The following is a 19,546-nucleotide window of genomic DNA, read 5'->3' on the forward strand; positions in this document are numbered from 1 at the left end:
ATGTAGGGAGGAGCAGGAAGCATCAACTCATAGTTGCTTTCATATGTGCCTGGACTAGGCAAGCCCGGGGTTTCAAACTAGTGACCTCAGCGTCCCAGGGCGAGGTTATACCCACTGCGCCGCCCAGGGCAGGCTCAACTGCACTCTCTTAGAATGACCATCTTAAAGCAATGCAGCTTCCAATTCCACCCGCAGTGCCGGCCGCAGTCGTCACAGAGCCGTGCGGCCCGGCTGCAGGGCTACGAGCGCGGACCCTGCTCCGCAGGCCAGGCTGAGACCCACACCGGAGGAGGCTCACGGGCTCCTCTCTCGTCCTCACTGTGTTCACACCTTTGCTAAGGCGAATTCAGCCAGGTTGGCACCTGACGCCACCTCTCGCCGCCCCCTCCCTGCTTCTCGAGCTACCCCCAGCTCCTGGGCGGCGCTCGGGCCCCAGCACCCACACCCTGTTCCTGCAAAGGCTTCTTGCTCCCCCTGCCTCCAGTTTCCTCCCACCTGCTAGTACACGACACCCCCACAGGTCCCTGAGCACACAGCTCCGCATCCCAGCCCACACACGCCCCCAGCACCACCAGGAGTGCTTCAGAAAACACGCCTGTTCCCACCGCCACGGTCTGGAGTGGGGCCCCATCATGGCTATTTTTATCTTTTATTTTCGAGAGGGAAGGAGGGAGGGGAAGAGAAAGAGAAACACTGATTTGTTGTTCCATCTACCCATGTATTCTTTGCTTAATACTTTTTTTTTTTTTTTACAGAGACAGAGAGAGAGTCAGAGAAAGAGGCAGACAGGGACAGAGATGAGAAGCATCAATCATTAGTTTTTCTTTGCGACACCTTAGTTGATCATTGATTGCTTTCTCATATGTGCCTTGACCAAGGGCCTTCAGCAGACCAAGTAACCCCTTGCTCAAGCCAGAGACCCTGGGTCCAAGCTGGTGAGCTTTGCTCAAGCTGGCGACCTCAGGGTCTCGAACCTGGGTCCTCCACATCCCAGTCCGATGCTCTATCCACTGCTTAATTCTTGTACGTGCCCTGACCAGGAATTGAACCTGCAACCTTGCTGTACAGGGACAACACTCCTACCAACTGAGCTACCTGGCCAGGACTCATCATAAGCATTTTTTTAAAGCTTTCCACCTGACCTGGTGCAGTGGATAAACCATCAACCTGGAATGCTGAGGTCGAACCCCGGGCTTGCCCGTCAAGGCACACAAGGGAAGCAATGGCTACAAGTTGATGCTTCCCGCTCCTCCCCCTCTTCTCTCTTTCTCTCTCTTGTCTCTAAATCAGTAAATAAAACCTTAGGGGAAAAAAGAAAGCTTTCTTACAGGTACATCCAAGAATAAGAACTGCAGCTCACAGGGTGTCCCGTTCACACTTTCTGGCTGGCACTGAGGCCTGAGCCCTCAGCTCGCCCCAAACAGAACGGGCTCCCGACCTCCCGACGCTGTGACACACACTCCTGTGCTGTCCCCAGAACCACAACCTGCCCAGTCTCAGGAAGCCACCATAGACACTGCCACTCGGCAAGGCGCCGGCCAGAGGACACCTCCCCAAACACCTGAGCTCCCGAATGCCAACGCCACCAAGTCCCAAGACCTCCGCCCCTCTGTCCTCACTGCCCCAGAGGGCGTCCCCAGACACAGCTGCTCTGAGCCTGCGCTGTGTACGCACCCCACGTGCACACGCACCCCACGTGCACGCATCCCACATGCACACGGGCACCAGCCCGCGTCCGCCCCAAGCGCAGCCGCCTGTTGTTCCCTGGGGAAGTGCTTCCCACCTGCCGTCCACTCCTGAAACTATCCCATCCTTTGCTGCCAGCTCACATCCTGTCGTTTTTTATTTCTAATAACATTGTTTTTTAAATGTATTTTTAATTGTAGTTATGGGTGACACTGGTTAACTCAGATCTGTTTCCCCCTGGCACCCGTCTTTTCAACGAGGTGCAGGTCTGGGTGGCAGAAGCACAGCACCTCGCTGGCACCCGCCCGCTGCCTCCAGAGCCCGTGTGCTGCCTGGGTCCCCGCCAGCCTGGTCTCAGTCCCCTTCCTGTCACGACGTCGTCTGGGGTCGGACACTCCCGATTCCACATCAGCCAGGCTGCCTTTCATAAAGCAGTCCACAAAAATTATTTCCCTGCTCACGTTCCCCAAGGTTTTGGACCCAAAGTATAGTGATTACACCCCAGGACAGTTCTGGGTAATGAAACAGGCACAGGGAGGACCTGCTTTCAACTAAAAACGTGACTTCCCAGCCCATCAGCACTCCTCTACTGCTAGGACTGTTGGGGGACAAGGGAGAGGGGCGAGAAGGGGGCAGACTTTGAATAGTAACTTCAGCTCCCATGATTTATTCACCTCAGAGTCTTCAAGAGCTTGCGAAACAACACGCTGGAGCCCACACCTCCAGAGCGCAGGGCAGGCACCAACACAGCCGCTTTCCAGCCTGGGCTTGGGCGCTGCAGGCAGCGTGCACACCCTGGGACGCGCTCACACCCGCCTGCTCCTGCTCCTGCTCCTGCCCGGCAGAGCAGGAAAACGACCCGTTCACCAGAAGGCATGAGCTCATCTCCCACTGAGGACGGAGATGTGTGCACCTTTGTTCACGTGGAACTGCTGGAGACTATCGCGTTCTGTACGAATGAGGTCGTAGTCTAACGCACTGCCAGAGCCCTTAGTCTCTCACGTCCACGTGTCCCTCTACAGAACTGACGAGCAGAGCGCATCAGGACAACAGAGGAAGGGAAATGCCGCCTTGCCTCAAAGGGCAATTACTTTAACACAACTGCACAAACACAGAAGACCTTGCAAGCCCACAGACTTCCTTCCAGATAACCGACCAGGGTCCCCCCGCCGAGGCCCCCACTGCCCTCATTCAGGCAGGTTCAGGTCTAGACTTCACTTCTGTGGCCCTGGAGGTGTGGCCACAGAACCAGCTTCCTCAGGCTCCAAAATCAGACACGTGTGGAACCTAGTTCAGAGCAGACGCACTCGAGCAGGTGACCCCGCGGCGTCTCAGCCCGCTTGGTGGGTGTGACATTCCCCCCTCCTGGGGGTGCTGTGCCGGCACAGGAAGGCCTTGGGGGACCCTGGGTGGCTACAGAGTGACGCAGCGGGAATAACGTGGTTCTGCATCCGACACAGGTGCAGCAATGCCAGCGGGGGCACTGACTGCAGCTGGGGCAGGTGGCTGACCCCTCTGAGCCTTAGTGTTGTTCTTTTACTGACTGATTGAGAAGAGAGAGAGAGAGAGGCGAGGTCAGGGAGGGAGGAGTGGGAGTTGCTTCTCGTGTGCGCCTTGACCAGGCAAGCCCAGGGTTGTGAACAGGGGACCTCAGCATTCCAGGTCCATGCTTTATCCACTGGGCCACCCCAGGTCAGGTTTGCATATGCAAATGGGGACAGTGACAGGCCTTGCAGGAGCCTGGTGAAAACGCAATGAAATGCTGCCCAAACAAAGGGGCAGAGCGCCTGACACACAGGGACACCCTAAAATCATCAGGGCTCACACACACCCCCACCCACGTTTAGTGTTCACAAACCGATCTTCACTACTGGGGAAATAACTTTTTTCTCCAAACTCTAAACACCAAAGAATATGACAAACCACAAAGAACAGGACGTCAGTCTGAACGGTCGGAGAGGGAACAGGTGACCTGCACCAAGGCCCTGGGAGACTGCTGGGGGCCCAACCCCACTCCGGGCCCAGGCCCTGCCCAGCTCTCTGTCTGAGAAGCCCTGACAGTAAACACCTTCCCTGATGTGTGGGAATGACGGCTCCTGCCCCTTGGAAGGGCCCTGACGTCTTACATTCCTTTCATTAAGAAAACATCCAGCTCACCCGCAGGAGTGACGATGCCTGTGACCGCAGTCCAAATTATAATCACGTAAGAGCCAAGTGCAAACATCTCTGAGAAACCAGATTCCCCAGCACCCTGTCACCGCCTTCTGAGCGATACTCAGAGGCACGCCGTGGGCGGGCAGGGGCTGCTCCTTCCGTTTCCCCGCTCGGCTGGCCAGCAGGCGCTGACCCGACCCGCCTTCCCACTCAGTCCTCTGGGCCGGGGTTCCGGAACCTGGTCCCCTCACTGGCAGCATCAGCACCACCAGGACACTGGATGAAAATGCACACTCTCGGGCCTCATCCCAGACCTACTGAGTCATCTGGGGGTGGAGCCCAGCAATGTGTCTAACAGGCTCTCTGGGTAATTCTTTTTTTTATTTTTTATTTTGTTAGTGAGAGAGAGAGAGAGAGAGACAGGAAGGAAGAAAGATGAGAAGCATCAACTTGTTACAGCACTTTAGTTGTTCATTGATTGCTTCTCACATGTGCCTTGACCAGAGGGCTCCAGCTGAGCCAGTGAGCCCTTGCTCAAGTGACCGTAGGCTTCAAGCCAGCAACCATGGGATCACGACTTCAGTGTCCCAGGTCGACGCTCTGTGCACTGTGCCCCCACCGGTCAGGCTCTCCAGGTCATTCTGACGCACACTGGGGTCTGAGACAGACCACTGCAGTCCTGCAAAGTGGTTACTGTCAGCCCCCTTAGAGATGAGGGAACCGGAGAGCAGTAATTAAAACGCTCAAAGCCCTGCAGCCAGGAGGCCAGGATGTACTTTGCAATCAGATTGCAAAGCCATTTGTCGCAAGGCCCTGGTAGCCAAATTGTCTGTACCATTTGGTGCTCTCAGCTGCTGAGCCACCGAGATGCAGTGATGACATTACTTTAGGAGGGGTGGGGGTGAGAGGAAGGATGAACCCTGCCCTCAGCAGTGATCCATTATAGATGCTTTTAACTTCACACCGGGCATCATCCCCAGACGTCCACCATCCCTCAGGGCGGACCTGCCCTTCCCTGCTCCCTTCATCCGCCAGGTTGCCCTGAAGAGAACATGGGGGGGTCCCTTCAGTTACGGCCCTGTGTGCACCCAATTCCTCGCACCGCTTTGAATAGAGGGAGAATCAAATCCCCCGTTCTGTCTCCAGAGGGCTGAAAGCAGAGCCGAGACGCTGCCCAGACCAGGACAAACAGAAAGGCTCCTCTGTGCCTGGGCACCAAGCGGGCCCGGTACCTGGGCATGTTGAGAACGGGCACCAGAAAACATTCAGGGGCCCGCACATGCAGGGCACACTTTAACAACACTGCAGATCTGGTTCAAAGGAGACAAGTCTGGTTTTCTTTTTTTCCTTTTTTTTTTTTAATCAAACCCTAAATCTAGCATCTATCAGTTCAAGCTGTCCATCAGTGTTTCCACAGATTGTAAGATTAGGAGAAAGACAGAAATGTCATTCACAATTCCCAGCCCTCTAAATAAAGCTGGGGGTGATTTTCAGATCACCAGTTTATCCTAAAGTTAGATGAGAATCCATTACACTAGAGGGCTTTCTACAAGAGCTGATGGAATAGGAGGGAGCCAGGTTTGGGAATCACACATTCCTGGGTTTGCCTCCCAGCTCTGCCAGTTCCTCAAGTTACCTAGCCCCTTGGAGCACTCAGAAGGCTGTGGCGGAAACGGACATCCCATGGGCAGGACATGTTAAACCATGTGTGCATCTGTGGGATACCTGCTCTCACTGTGCACACTGTGACCACCATGCAGAAGTGTTCCTTCAGCTGTAACCCAGTGTACTCTGGATAAGGGCAGAAACCCTTCACATGTCATTATTTATAAAGTCACCTGCTGTTCGCCTGCCCTGTGGCAGCACAGTGGATAGACCTTCGACCTGGAATGCTGAGGTCGCTGGTTCAAAACTCTGGGCTTGCCTGGTCAAGGCACAGACGACAAGCAACCAATGAACAACTAAAGTGAGGCAACTACGCGTTGATACTTCTCTCTCCCCCCAGCTCTCCACTCTCCGTAAAATCAATAAATAACATCTTAAAAAAAAAAAAGTTAACCACTGTTTGCTTTCTTTATTTTTGCTACACTCATTTTATTTGTATTTCAATACTTAAGGCCACCTAGGAACAAATGTACAAAATGTGGCAAAATGAACTGTTTGACACATGCACGGAAGTGAAGAAAAACCATGTACTTCACTGTTTTAGGTTTTGTGTGTTTTTGCTTTTGTGATTTTCTTTTTGATACTGGCCTAACATGCTTGTGCTATAAAAATAGTTAACTGGGAAATAACTTGAGATGATGGCTCGCTTTGTTTAATGTCTTATGAAATATGCATCAGCAATCTAAGCATAATGGTTAAGAACACATCTTAAATTCATGTAAGTTTTCACTCCGGATGTGCTGACCCCTGCGATTTCCCCAAATGTGGGAAACTTGACTGCATAATTTGTGGTCGTAGGGGACTGCGTTCGTGCTCTCCCCTGTAAAAAAAAAAAAAAAAAAAAAAAAATTCATGTAAGTTTTTCGACCTGGAAATGCTGAGGTCGCCGGTTTGAAACCCTGGGCTTGCCTGGTCAAGGCACATATGGGAGTTGATGCTTCCAGCTCCTCCCCCCTTCTCTCTCTGTCTCTCCTTTCTCTCTCTCTCTCTCTCTCTCTCTCTCTCTCTCTCTCCCTCTCCTCTCTAAAATGAATAAATAAAAAAATTTTTTTAATTCATGTAAGTTTTATGAATGAGCTTTGCAACCAGTGTACTTCTCTACAACTTTTCATGTGAATTAGTCTTTTGGTTCTGAAACTTCTCTAAAGAAAATTGTACATTTTTGGAAATTTACTCCTTACTCCTCCTTGGCAGCTAATGGGCTTTTATCAAGTGTAAATACAAAGTTCATCATAACGACAAAATACTGGCCCTGGACATTTGACTCAGTAGATAGAGCATTGGCCAGCATACGGATGTCCCATGTTCGATTCCCAGTCAGGGCCCACAGGATAAACAACCATCTGCTACTCCCCTTCTCTCTCCTTCTCCTTCTCCTCTCTTCTCACCTTCTTCCCCTCCCGCAGCCAGTGGCTCAGTTGGTTTGAGGAAGGCCCTGGACACTGCGGATAGCTCATTGGAACACATCAGCCTCAGGTGCTAAAAATAGCTCGGTACTCGAGCATCGGCCCCAGATGGAGTTGCCAGGTGGATCCCAGTGGGGGCACTATCTCCCCTCCTCCCACCTAAAAAAACAAAATACTACCAACAGAACTACTACTGTTCCAAACCAAGCCCTATACCCCTGCAATTCCCTGAAAGAAAAAGGGCATTCCATTTAAACTTTTAGGATATGGCATTTTCTAACTTCAGAAGCCACAATGTTCTTTGGCCCATCATGACATTGGGTAGCATTAACTGTAAATTTTGTCCTTCCAAAATAATTTTTTTTTAATTTCTTTTTTTTAATTGATTTTAGAGAGACAAAGAGAGGAAAGGAGAGACGAGGAAGCATTCATTTGTTGTTCTATTTTGTTGTACATTCATCAGTTCTTCCCACATGTGCCCTGACTGGGGATCGAACCCACAACCTTGGTGTTTTGAGATGGTGCTCTATCTGCCGACTGAGTTAACCGGCCAGGGCCTTAAGCATTTCTTCACACTCTGACAGCCTGCCTTCAATTTTGATCCTTTATTTTTTTCTATTTGCCAGGCACACAGGATTACCTCTCTTGTCACCGACCATCCCTACGTGACAGGTGTGTGCTGAGGAGAAGGATGCATGACCTTCCTGCTCCACTCAAGCACCTGAGGACACCCTACTTCCTGTGCTTGCATCCACCACCCTCTCATTCCCCCTCCTACTGCAGCAAGTCTTCCCGTGGCTGGTGAGACTGTGTTATCTCCCTCTACACTCTACCTATCCTGAGTGGTCTGTTTCTGTCTGCCTTTGAAATCTTTCCTCTTTCTCTCTTCTTTAAATAATGGGGCCAAGTTACTTCCAAAGCTCACCCAGCAAGTATTTCCTCAGTTCCTTGCAAAGATATCAAACAAAAATACCATCTTAAAGAGGTGTCTGCTTTTCCTTTTGGAATATAAGGTCCTCCAGAACAGGGGCTGTCTTCTCGTGTGCTCTGCTGTACCCAGTACGTGTGTCTTCTCGTGTGCTCTGCTGTACCCAGTACACGTGGACACTCCACACTGACGGGGAGACTCCTCCAGAACAGGGGCTGTGTCTTCTTGTGTGCTCTGCTGTACCCAGTACGCGTGGACACTCCACACTGACGGGGAGACTCCTCCAGAACAGGGGCTGTGTCTTCTCGTGTGCTCTGCTGTACCCAGTACATGTGTCTTCTCGTGTGCTCCGCTGTACCCAGTACGCGTGGACACTCCACACTGACGGGGAGACTCCTCCAGAACAGGGGCTGTGTCTTCTCGTGTGCTCTGCTGTACCCAGTACATGTGTCTTCTCGTGTGCTCTGCTGTACCCAGTACACGTGGACACTCCACACTGACGGGGAGACTCCTCCAGAACAGGGGCTGTGTCTTCTCGTGTGCTCTGCTGTACCCAGTACATGTGTCTTCTCGTGTGCTCTGCTGTACCCAGTACGCGTGGACACTCCACACTGACGGGGAGACTCCTCCAGAACAGGGGTTGTGTCTTCTCGTGTGCTCTGCTGTACCCAGTACATGTGTCTTCTCGTGTGCTCTGCTGTACACAGTACATGTGTCTTCTCGTGTGCTCTGCTATACCCAGTACGCGTGGACACTCCACACTGACGGGGAGACTCACCTAACCTTCCCTTAGGATCTCAGGCTTTCTACTCACGAATGGGTGGCAATTCCTATGTTACACAAAATAAGAAAATTTTTTTTTTTTTTCTGAAGCTGGAAACGGGGAGAGACAGTCAGACAGACTCCCGCATGCGTCCGACCGGGATCCACCCGGCACACCCACCAGGGGGCGACGCTCTGCCCACCAGGGGGCGATGCTCTGTTGCGACCAGAGCCACTCTAGTGCCTGGGGCAGAGGCCAAGGAGCCATCCCCAGCGCCCGGGCCATCTTTGCTCCAATGGAGCCTTGGCTGAGGGAGGGGAAGAGAGAGACAGAGAGGAAGGAGGGGGGGAGGGGTGGAGAAGCAGATGGGCGCTTCTCCTGTGTGCCCTGGCGGGAAATCGAACCCAGGACTCCTGCACGCCAGGCTGACGCTCTACCATTGAGCCAACCGGCCAGGGCCTACACAAAATAAAATTTTATGTGAAAAAGCAAAACCAGCCCTGGTCCAGGTAGCTCAGTTGGTTAGAGCATCATCCCAAGATGCCAAGGCTGCAGGTTTGATCCCTGGTCAGGGCACATAACAAGAATCAACCAATGAATGCATAGATAAGGGGAACGGCAAATTGATGTTTCTCTCTCTTCCCCCCCCCTCGAAAATCAATAAATACTTTTAAAATGAAAAAAAGAGGGGAGGGCTGCTATAACAACTTTGCATTTTAAGACCCCACACACTTAACTGTCTGACTGAAGAACAGGAATGGTCAAACGAGTCCACAGATGGACGGCACCAAATACACTCACTTAACTACATGGACACTCATTTCACGGCTTCCGCTTTCTAAGTTTCTATTTATAGACACCTTGAACAAACTACTGAAGACCAAAGACTATATAATCCACTGACAAACTTACCAGAGAACATGCCTACTTTCAAAAACTCAAGAGACTGGACGTACAGTCATTTCAACAACGCAGTCTGACAAAAACAAAGCATGCTCTCTCCCACCCTCACCGATCTTCGCCAATCACAACACCTCACAACACTCAGCTGCTGTCCATCTGCAGCAGGCTTCTGAGCAAGCTCTTCATTCCCAAGACTGGGAGTTTCCAAAGGGGGTAACAGGTATAGTAACATTCTGAATCCAGCAGACCTGCTCAAATCCCAGCTCCATCACATACGAGGGGGTGTGACCTTGAGCACATGACTTAAGCCCCTGGGTCTCAGTTTCCCCATCTGCAGAAGGGGGATAACACTCACCCAACTTGACATGACTGCTGGACAAATGGCAGTGGTTTTTGCAAGAACAAGACAGAACAGTGAAGCCTGTTGTTAAGATCAATAAAAGGCCTGACCAGGTGGTGGCGCAGTGGATAGAGCGTCGGACTGGGATGCAGAGGACCCAGGTTCGAGACCCCGAGGTTGCCAACTTGAGCACGGGCTCATCTGGCTTGAGCAAAAAGCCCACCAGCTTGAGCCCAAGGTCTCTGGCTTCAGCAAGGGGTTACTCAGTCTGCTGAAGGCCCGTGGTCAAGGCACATATGAGAAAAGCAATCAATGAACAACTAAGGTGTTGCTACGCGCAATGAAAAACTCATGATTCCTGGCCCTGGCCGGTTGGCTCAGTGGTAGAGCATCGGCCTGGCGTGCAGGAGTCCCGGGTTCAATTTCCCGCCAGGGCACACAGGAGAAGCGCCCATCTGCTTCTCCACCCCTCCCCCCCTCCTTCCTCTCTGTCTCTCTCTCACCCCTCCCGCAGCCAAGGCTCCACTGGAGCAAAGTTGGCCCAGGCGCTGAGGATGGCTCCATGGCCTCTGCCTCAGGCGCTAGAATGGCTCTGGATGCAACAGAGCGACTCCCCAGATGGGCAGAGCATCGCCCCCTGGTGGGCACGCCGGGTGGATCCCGGTCGGGTGCATGTGGGAGTCTGTCTGACTGCCTCCCCGTTTCCAACTTCAGAAAAATACAAAAAAAAAAAAAAATATATATATATATATATATATATATATATATATAAAACAAAAAACTAATGATTGATGCTTCTCATTTCTCTCCGTTCTTGTCTGTCTGTCCCTGTCTATCCCTCTCTCTGACTCACTCTCTGTCTCTGTAAAAAAAAAAAAAAAAAAAAAGATCACTAAGAGGTTTCTCTCCTGCCCCCAGGACTACTTCCTCATATCCCCAGACCCTTACTGACCCTCTACTGTGCATGTGTCAGGGGCAGAGCTGTGTGCCGGAGAAGTAAAGAAAGACAGGACAACCCCTGGTCTCAAAGACGGCACAGTGTCACAAGCGCCCCAGATACACAATGCGGTAAGTGCTCCAACAGGCTGTCTGGGGTGGTGAGGCTTGGGAGTTCAGAGTCAGAGGGGCCCAAGCACTTGGTGGACTGGGCTGGCAAAGCCTTGTCTTAGTTTAAACTAAAGACATGAGTTGAAAGTCCGGCAGAAAACACGGAGTAGGACTAGACAATTCCTTCTATCCTCTCTAACCTCAGATTCCCCAAATGCAAGCCCTCCGATTGCTCTGAGGCTCCGATCACCAGGCAGGTGCTCCTGCCGTAAAACGACAGCCACCCTGGTCATTCACGCCCCACCAACCTGACAGGAAGGTTCTGGGAACAATGAGAACTGTCAAAAACAGCTTTGGAACCCCGAGTGTGCTTCCCAGGAGCGTAACAGTGACAATCCCACGCAGAAAAATCTCTCAGCACCTTGGTCCACAAAGAACTGAAAGCTGCCACCACCTGCCCTTTAAGTTCAGCAAAAGCCAAGCCATTAAAACAAATCAGAGTCCCAAGAACTTTTCAAGTACTTTTGCAGGATTCATCAGAATGTCAGCTCTTAGGAAATCCACACTTATTATGGAGGACAGAAATAGGCAACTGTATATTTCTACCAAGAATGTCTACAAAGGATGGGTCATTTTTCAAGACTGCACATACCATGCTAGGAAGGTATCACGACTATCACGACCTGAAAGTTGCACATTTTTCCACACCTCACACACAGGTGCTTGGCACACACACCTTGCTGGGAGAGAGTTCTCCATACAACTCCCTATCTGCCAGGCTCAAGGTACAAGGAGGGGGAAAAAGCTTGTGTAAACCAGAAGAAAGCAGTACATCCCACGGGACAACCCAAACTTCCAGAGGCTTCCGCAGTCCTGAAGCACACCTTAGAGTAATCTGCACTTGACCAAACTCTTTTTTTTTTTGTATTTTTCTGAAGCTGGAAACCGGGAGGCAGTCAGACAGACTCCTGCATGTGCCCAACCAGGATTCACCAGGCACGCCCACCAGGGGGCGATGCTCTGCCCATCCCGGGCGTTGCTCTGTTGCAACCAGAGCCACTCTAGCGCCTGGGGCAGAGGCCACGGAGCCATCCTCAGCGCCCGGGCCATCGTTTGCTCCAATGGAGCCTTGGCTGCGGGAGGGGAAGAGAGAGACAGAGAGGAAGGAGAGGGGGAAGGGTGGAAAAGCAGACGGGTGCTTCTCCTGTGTGCCCTGACCGGGAATCGAACCCGGGACTTCCACACACCAGGCCGACGCTCTACCACTGAGCCAACCGGACAGGGCCCCAAACTCTTAAATAGCCAGTTATTTCACTCAGTGCATATAAAAGAAAAGCCCACTGAGACTGATAAGGATGACTAGCCCAATATCAAAACTAAAGAAACAAATAAGCTTTGAAAATGTAAAGATAAAAATACAGCCTGACCAGGTGGTGGCGCAGTGGATAGAGCATCGGACTGGGATGCAGAGGACCCGGGTTCAAGACCCCGTGGTCGCCAGCTTGAGTGCGGGCTCATCTGGTTTGAGGAAAAGCCCACCAGCTTGAACCCAAGGTCACTGGCTCCAGCAAGGGGTTACTCGGTCTGCTGAAGGCCCGCGGTCAAGGCACATATGAGAAAGCAATCAATGAACAACTAAGGTGTTGCAACGCGCAATGAAAAACTAATGATTGATGCTTCTCATCTCTCCATTTCTGTCTGTCTGTCCCTGTCTATCCCTCTCTCTGACTCACTCTCTGTCTCTGTAAAAAAAAAATAAATAAAAATGTTGTTTAAAAAAAAATACAGATAAAAAAAGATAAGACGAACTTGGTGGTTTCTCCAGCACAACCACTTGTCCCAAATACAAAGGGGAGGGGGGGGGGACAAGTACTATTCCGAAATAAACCATAGCCTCTTTCGATGTTTAAATATGAATGAGCCCTGGCCGGTTGGCTCAGCGGTAGAGCGTCGGCCTAGCGTGCGGAGGACCCGGGTTCGATTCCCGGCCAGGGCACACAGGAGAAGCGCCCATTTGCTTCTCCACCCCTCCGCCGCGCTTTCCTCTCTGTCTCTCTCTTCCCCTCCCGCAGCCAAGGCTCCATTGGAGCAAGGATGGCCCGGGCGCTGGGGATGGCTCTGTGGCCTCTGCCTCAGGCGCTAGAGTGGCTCTGGTCGCGACATGGCGACGCCCAGGATGGGCAGATTATCGCCCCCTGGTGGGCAGAGCGTAGCCCTTGGTGGGCGTGCCGGGTGGATCCCGGTCGGGCGCATGCGGGAGTCTGTCTGACTGTCTCTCCCCGTTTCCAGCTTCAGAAAAAAAAAAAAATGAGAAAAAAATATATATATATAATAAAAAAAAAAAAAAAATGAATGAAAACTTAATTATCAGTGCTAGCTCAATCACTGCTGTGCAGGACTCAGAATATGACTTTGTCAGCAGCCCTCATCTGGTATCTACAGCTACAAGATGCACAGGTAATTGGGAAGGAGGGGTAAGGAGAGAGAGAGGAGGGTAGGGATATTCAAGTTCACCTTCTAAAATCATTTCAACACCTTATTCCAACTCCTTCTTTATAGGGCATATTCTGGAGGTGCAAATGAAGAACTCCCACTTCTCATCTTTTCCTAACCGTTTTCTTGTGTGAATGTTAAAAATAAAAGAGGAGGGAGATAATCCTGAACACCTCTCTTTAAAAATAAAAATTCAAAATGTCACGGAGGGAGCCATGGAGATAGTGGAGCTTCTCCGTTCTGGTACTGACACAGAACTGCTGTGTGACCTTGGGCAAATCACTATATCTCTGGGCCTCAGTTTCCCCCACCTGAATCCCAAAGATGGTTAAACAAGCCTTCTCCTCTCTTCAAGCACACACTAAAGATGCATTCCCATGGGCAGCCAAACTGTGAAGCCCCCCCCCCCCACGGAAGGATGGCCTTTCACCGGCCCGAGCTGGGGTCCCTAGGGGAGAACAAACTGCCCCTTCCGCAAAGCCACTTCGGCCAACTCCAGGGCGCAAACAAAAACCTGTTGGCAAGGGCTCCTGTAGAGAGGACCAGCCTCCACCGCGCTGGGCTCCCGGGGAGCCGCCCCACCGGGGCAGGAGAGGACGGGTCTTTCTGGACGCAGACTGCCTGGGAAGAGCCAGGCACCCCACGCACCCATTCACCCACACGCATCAGCCGAAAGGACCGCCGGAACGGGGTCTCTGCCATCCCACGCGGAACAAAAGGCAGCTGGAGCCTGGCTCCGCCGCCCCCGTCCCCGCTGTGCTGTGAGGATAGGAGTGGGGGTGGGTGGGAGAGCCTGGTCCCTCGGGAGGGGAAAGGGGGGGCCCCCGCTGCAGCCCGAAGGAGAGCTGGGGTCGGGCCGGGGTCCCGGACCCGGATTGCTGGAGGGAGGGACGGGGTCTGGGTTCTGCACGGGGGCGGCGGGGAGACCCGGCTCCGGCTCCCGAGGAAAGGAGCGCCTGGCCCGGGAGGGGCGGAAAGTGCTCCGGGGAGAACGGGCGGGGTGGTTCCCAGCAGAGAGGTGGAGGGCGGGGGCCGGGACGGGCGCCCGGGGTCCCACATGCAGAGCCCCCAGGCAGGAGACGGGGTGCGTGTGGGCGTCCGGGGGCGGCGGGGGTCCCCGCCGCGGAAAGAGGGGTCCACTTCGGGAGGGGCCGTGCTCGGGCGTGTGGGACGGGGTCTGGTTGTGAAGAAGGGGGTCCCGCGGGAGGGCAGGCCGGGCGGGGGGCAGCGGGGGTGCACGCTCGGGGCTGACTCCCGCAGCCTGTGTTCCAGGGGCGGTCGCCCCCGGGGGAGGGGAGGGTCCGCGCTCCGGGCCCCGCTCCAGTCCCCGAACCCGGCTCACCTCCGCTCCTTCGGGCCGGCCCGAGTGCGCCGCCAGGGCCGCCGGCAGCGCTGGGGAGGCGGGAGCGACCGGAGCCCGCTGAGCCGCCGCCGGCGCGCCACCACGTCTAGCTCCGTTTGACACCCACACACCAGCCAACATGGCGGCCGGGAGGGGGCGCGCCGGCTGCGTGCGCGCGCGCGCGAGCCCGCAGCCCCGCCCTCATCCAGCCCAGGGCCCGCCCCGCGCCCGCAACCCCGCCCCCGTTTAGCCAAGACCACGCCCCGCGCCTTCAGCTCCACCCCTCATCCAGCCTAAGACCACGACCTGCACCCGCAGCCCCACCCTAATCCAGCTCAGACCCCGCCCCGCGCCCGCAGCCCCGCCCTCGTTCACCCAAGACCACGCCTCTCACTCTCAGCTCCGCCCCAAGTCCACGCCTCGCGCCCGCAGCCCCGCCCCTGTTCAGCCAAGACCTCGCCCCGCGCTTTCAGCCCCGCCTTTGTCCAGTCTAGACCCCGCCCCTCGAGGCCCCGCCCCGCCCCACCCCAGCTTCCCACGGCTCCGCACAAACTGCCCAGCGGTCCCCCAGCTCCCAGAACCTCTGCGTGAATCCCACAGCTCCCAGCCCCCGCACACCTCGCCGCCCTCCTCCCGCGCGCACATGGGCCGCTGTATCCTGAGCTGGAACACTCGTTCTTACCCTTGCAGTTCACCCTTGTAAATATTTTAGGATGGAGGCCTCCTGGGAGATGATCCTGGAAGGAGCGAGGAGCTAGCTGCCTGGAGCTCAGCTCACACCCGCGTTCCTGAGCTGGGTGCCAGGGTCACGTGTTCACTTTGTGAACATTCAGTGATGTGTGCGCTTCAATCAATGTATGTGCAAAATACTTCCATAAGGCCAAGGTGACCAACTTTTTTACAATGAATAAGACAAAACTAAACGGAAGAAATCAATATCGTCAATAAAAGAAACATTTTATTACAATAATACACTATAGCCTGACCTGTGGTGGCGCAGTGGATAAAACGTCGACCTGGAATGCTGAGGTTGCTGGTTCAAAACCCTGGCCTTGCCGGGTCAAGGCACATATGGGAGTTGAAGCTTCCTGCTCCTCCCCCCTCTAAAATAAATAAATAAATAAAAATAATTTAATTTTTAATAACTAAGAAAAAAGTACTTGTTTAAATACAAATACGTCACATCACACACAGTGGATCAACTCTGCATCAATCAAATACGGACATGTACAGATTAGTCTTCCAATATCAAGAAGGAGGACATGTAGGAGGACGCTTTTCGAGGGACAACGGAATTTAAGAACAGATTGGGCCTGACCAGGCGGTGGCGCAGTGGATAGAGCGTCGTATTGGAACCCAGAGGACCCAGGTTCGAGACCCGGAGGTCACCAGCTTGAGCACAGGCTCATCTGGTTTAAGCAAAGCTCACCAGCTTGAGCCCAAGGTCACTGGCTCCAGCAAGGGGTCACTGGGTCTGCTGTAGCCCCACCCCCATCAAGGCACATATGAGAAAAAAAAATCAATGAACAACTAAGGTGCCGCAACAAAGAATTGATGCTTCTCATCTCTCTCCCTTCCTGTCTGTCTGTCCCTATCTGTCCCTCTTTCTGACTCTGTCACTAAATAAATAAACACATTGGCTTTGCCCAAGTGTTGGTGGCACCAGCCAGGTGAGGCGTCTGGGCTGACCACAGCCCTGACACGAGTGTTATAAGCCTCACACTTTCAAAGGAGCAACGGGATCCCCTTCGGTTCAACCAGCACCAGCAAGGCCCCTGTCCTTGGCCCAGGAGGAGACAAGGACAAAGCCGGAGAAGAGGCAGACCCTGGGGAGATTCTCAGGACCTCATTCCTGACTATCCTGCCCCAGTCAGGGTGGGCACTGCAAGAGACCCCCTCACAGCCAGGTCTGGGGAATGGGTCAGGGCTTGCTAGATCGGTGCCCAGGGGACATCAGTACAGTGGCCAAGCCCTGGTGTTGGGGAAGCCGTGTGCCGAGCTGGCACTCTGCCCCCTCCCTCACTAAAGGAGCTTGGGCAAGCTCGCTGCACTTCTCTGAGCTGCACACTCCTCTTCCACCCTGTGAAGGAGCCATAGACACGCATCCCTTCTGTTCCCTCAAGCTGGGATCTAGACTAGACTTCCCTTCTCTGGCAGAAATATAAGCGAGAGAAGAAAGGGGAGGGAGAAGAGAGAGAGAAAGAGAGAGAAACTAACACATTTGCAAACCCATATGGCCACTGTTTCTTTGAAAAGTTCCACACTGGTTTTAGATGTCCGAAACTCCTTCCTGCCAGTTTGCTGCCCTCCTTCCCAGAGCTCCGCGTCCCTCCCACTGCCCAGTGTCCCTTCTCCACCAGGACAGTGAATTAAACCTTATGTTGCCTGCCTGCCTTGTGGCAGGAACTCAATCTCCCCATCCTATTGCAGGAACGTCCAGACAACTTGATAAAGGAAATAGGATTTAGTCAGCCGGCAGAGCTGCGTGACCCCAGAAGAGGCAAAAAAAACACGTGCTCGCCTGACCTGTGGTGGCGCAGTGGATAAAGCGTCGACCTGGAAATGCTGAGGTCGCTGGTTCAAAACCCTGGGCTTGCCTGGTCAAGGCACATACGGGAGTTGATGCTTCCAGCTCCTCCCCCCTTCTCTCTCTCTCTCTCTCTCTTTCTCTCTGTCTCTCTCCTCTCTAAAAATGAATTAAAATAAATAAATAAAATTTAAAAAGCAAACAAACACGTGCTCCCCGAAGTTAGATTTTGTACCTCTTATGTACCTTTGCAGCTTCAGCTTTCACGTGACAAATGCCTGATTTCTGCGACTTCTTCGTTTGCAGGACTACATGTGACTTTCGTGTCTTAGGGAGGGGAAGGGGAGAGGAGGCCGGAGGGTCTGTCCTTGATAATCCCATCACTCATTCTTCTTACTGAGCTGCAGTTCATTTCAAGGAACTGATAACAAGCAAGGTCCACACCTGTAGTTTGTTATTTTTCAGCCTTTTCTGTCTGCCCTTTTACCCTCAGTCAAGAACACTGAGGTCACAGGCTGGAGTGTCAGACCGCAGACACTGCAGGCCCCCCTCTCCATTCTTCTGGTTTCTCCTCCTTCAATCCCAGAGAAGGCCCTCACCCAGTCCAACACTTTTTGTAAACCACAGTCCAGTACTTTATGTGCCTTCTTGAGCCCTCCAGGAGAGCAGAACTGTACACGAAATCATGGCCCCTCGCCTCAAAAGTTTGCAACTTTAGGTGAATTATGCCAATACATACTCAGTACCCAGGGCAGGCTTGAGTGTTTTATTTTACATAGGTTGTCTAAACCAGCGCTGCCAGGTCCAACTCCCTGCAGTGATGGAAAATGTTCTGCAGTGAAGCTGTCCCCAGGTGAGCACTGAACTGTGACTACCGTGACCAAGGCTCTGAATTTTTAAGACCTTATTTAACTTTTTAAATTTTTCAATTCTATTGCCTGACTGGTGGGTGGTGGCACAGTGGCTAGAACGTCAACCTGGGACAGGTTGGAAATCCCGAGGTCACTGGCTTGAGCAAGGGGTCACTGGCTCAGCTAGAGCCCCTGGGGTCAAGGCACATATGAGAAGGTAAACAATGAACAACTATGGTGCTGCAACTATGAGTTGATGCTTCTTATCTCTTTATTGCAAAAAAAAAGAAAAAGAAGGAAAGATTTTATTTCTTGATTTTAAGAGAGGAGAGAGAGAAAAAGGGGAGAGGCGGGAAGCATTCAACTCATCTTAGTTGCTGCTGGTATGTGCCTCGACCAGGGCAAGCCCGGGGCAGCGGCGGCGAGGGGGAGGGGCGGTTCGAACCGGCCACCTCAGCATTCCAGGTCAAGCTTTACCACTGTGCCACCCCAGGTCAGGCCAACCTTATTTAACGTCAGTTCATACATTTAAATAGCTGCATGCAGCTAGGTGCCGCCACACTGAGGAGTGCTGCCCTAGAACCTCACAGCGCCGCACACGGCAAGCCTTCTTACTGCCCACATTTTACAGACCAAGAAATTCAGGCTTGGGGAGATGCCAGGTCTTGATCGCCCGGGCTGATTTTCCTGCACGCCGAGCCCATTCCTTTCCCCACCCAGCTAGCAAGCCTGCGTCATCCCAGAGATAAGATGAAAAGCTTCAGAAAGACAACTGGACGCAGATAAAGAAATGACAGCCCAGGGAAATGAGTTGGAGGGCATGAGCTTGAGCCAAGCTGGAGTGTGGGGGAGGGTCTCCAGAGGCTGGAAGCCCACCACTCCTGTGCAAGATCAGAGAGAACGTCCCTTCATTCCTTGAAAGCGTTTCTCCTTTCTGCACCCCCTCTGGAGCGCACCACCACCACCGCCGCCGCCTCCCACTTCCCTCTCCCAGCGCATTCTTGTGAGGAGTCTCTTCTCATTCCACTGATGAAAAACCAGCGGCAGCACACTGCAGTGCGGGACTCAAACCGGGGTTCTGCCCCGTCCAGGTCGATGCTTGATCCACTGCGTCACCACTGGTCAGGCACAGGCTTCTTTACCTGTAAAATGAGACCAGTCATTGAAAGGCAGAAACCGTGGGTTGGACTAAAAACAGGAGGCTAGGGTGTTGCAAAAGGAAAGTTAATTTTAAAAAACACCTGGGTGCTGGAGGGCGGAGACCAGCAAAGGGTGTCATCCCCGAGGGAGGGATGGCTCAGGGGTTACAGGGATTCCTCAAAGGGCCTTGGGCAAAGGCAGCTGCAAGATAGTCTTCTGTTTGTGGCTGGGAGTGGCCTCAGATCCTCAAAACTGTCTGCACCCTCATCCAATGGTCCCTGTCAGCATCCAGCTACAAGGG

The 19,546-nt window shown here is 53.0% G+C and overlaps 1 protein-coding gene across 4 annotated transcripts in view; it reads right to left on the bottom strand.

The window, feature by feature from the left end:
- Positions 1 to 14,869, bottom strand: part of EPN2 (epsin 2) — a 102,647-nt gene extending 87,778 nt beyond the window's left edge. For all 4 annotated transcript variants that reach the window (XM_066364997.1, XM_066364996.1, XM_066364995.1 and 1 more), the window contains exon 1: positions 14,728 to 14,869. The gene's annotated coding sequence lies outside the window, so the exon portion shown is untranslated. The remainder of the gene's footprint in view (positions 1 to 14,727) is intronic.
- Positions 14,870 to 19,546: the final 4,677 nt, after the last annotated feature.

The sequence above is a fragment of the Saccopteryx leptura genome, chromosome 2 (genome assembly GCF_036850995.1).
Source record: "Saccopteryx leptura isolate mSacLep1 chromosome 2, mSacLep1_pri_phased_curated, whole genome shotgun sequence".
In the NCBI taxonomy this organism is placed as follows: Eukaryota; Metazoa; Chordata; class Mammalia; order Chiroptera; family Emballonuridae; genus Saccopteryx; species Saccopteryx leptura.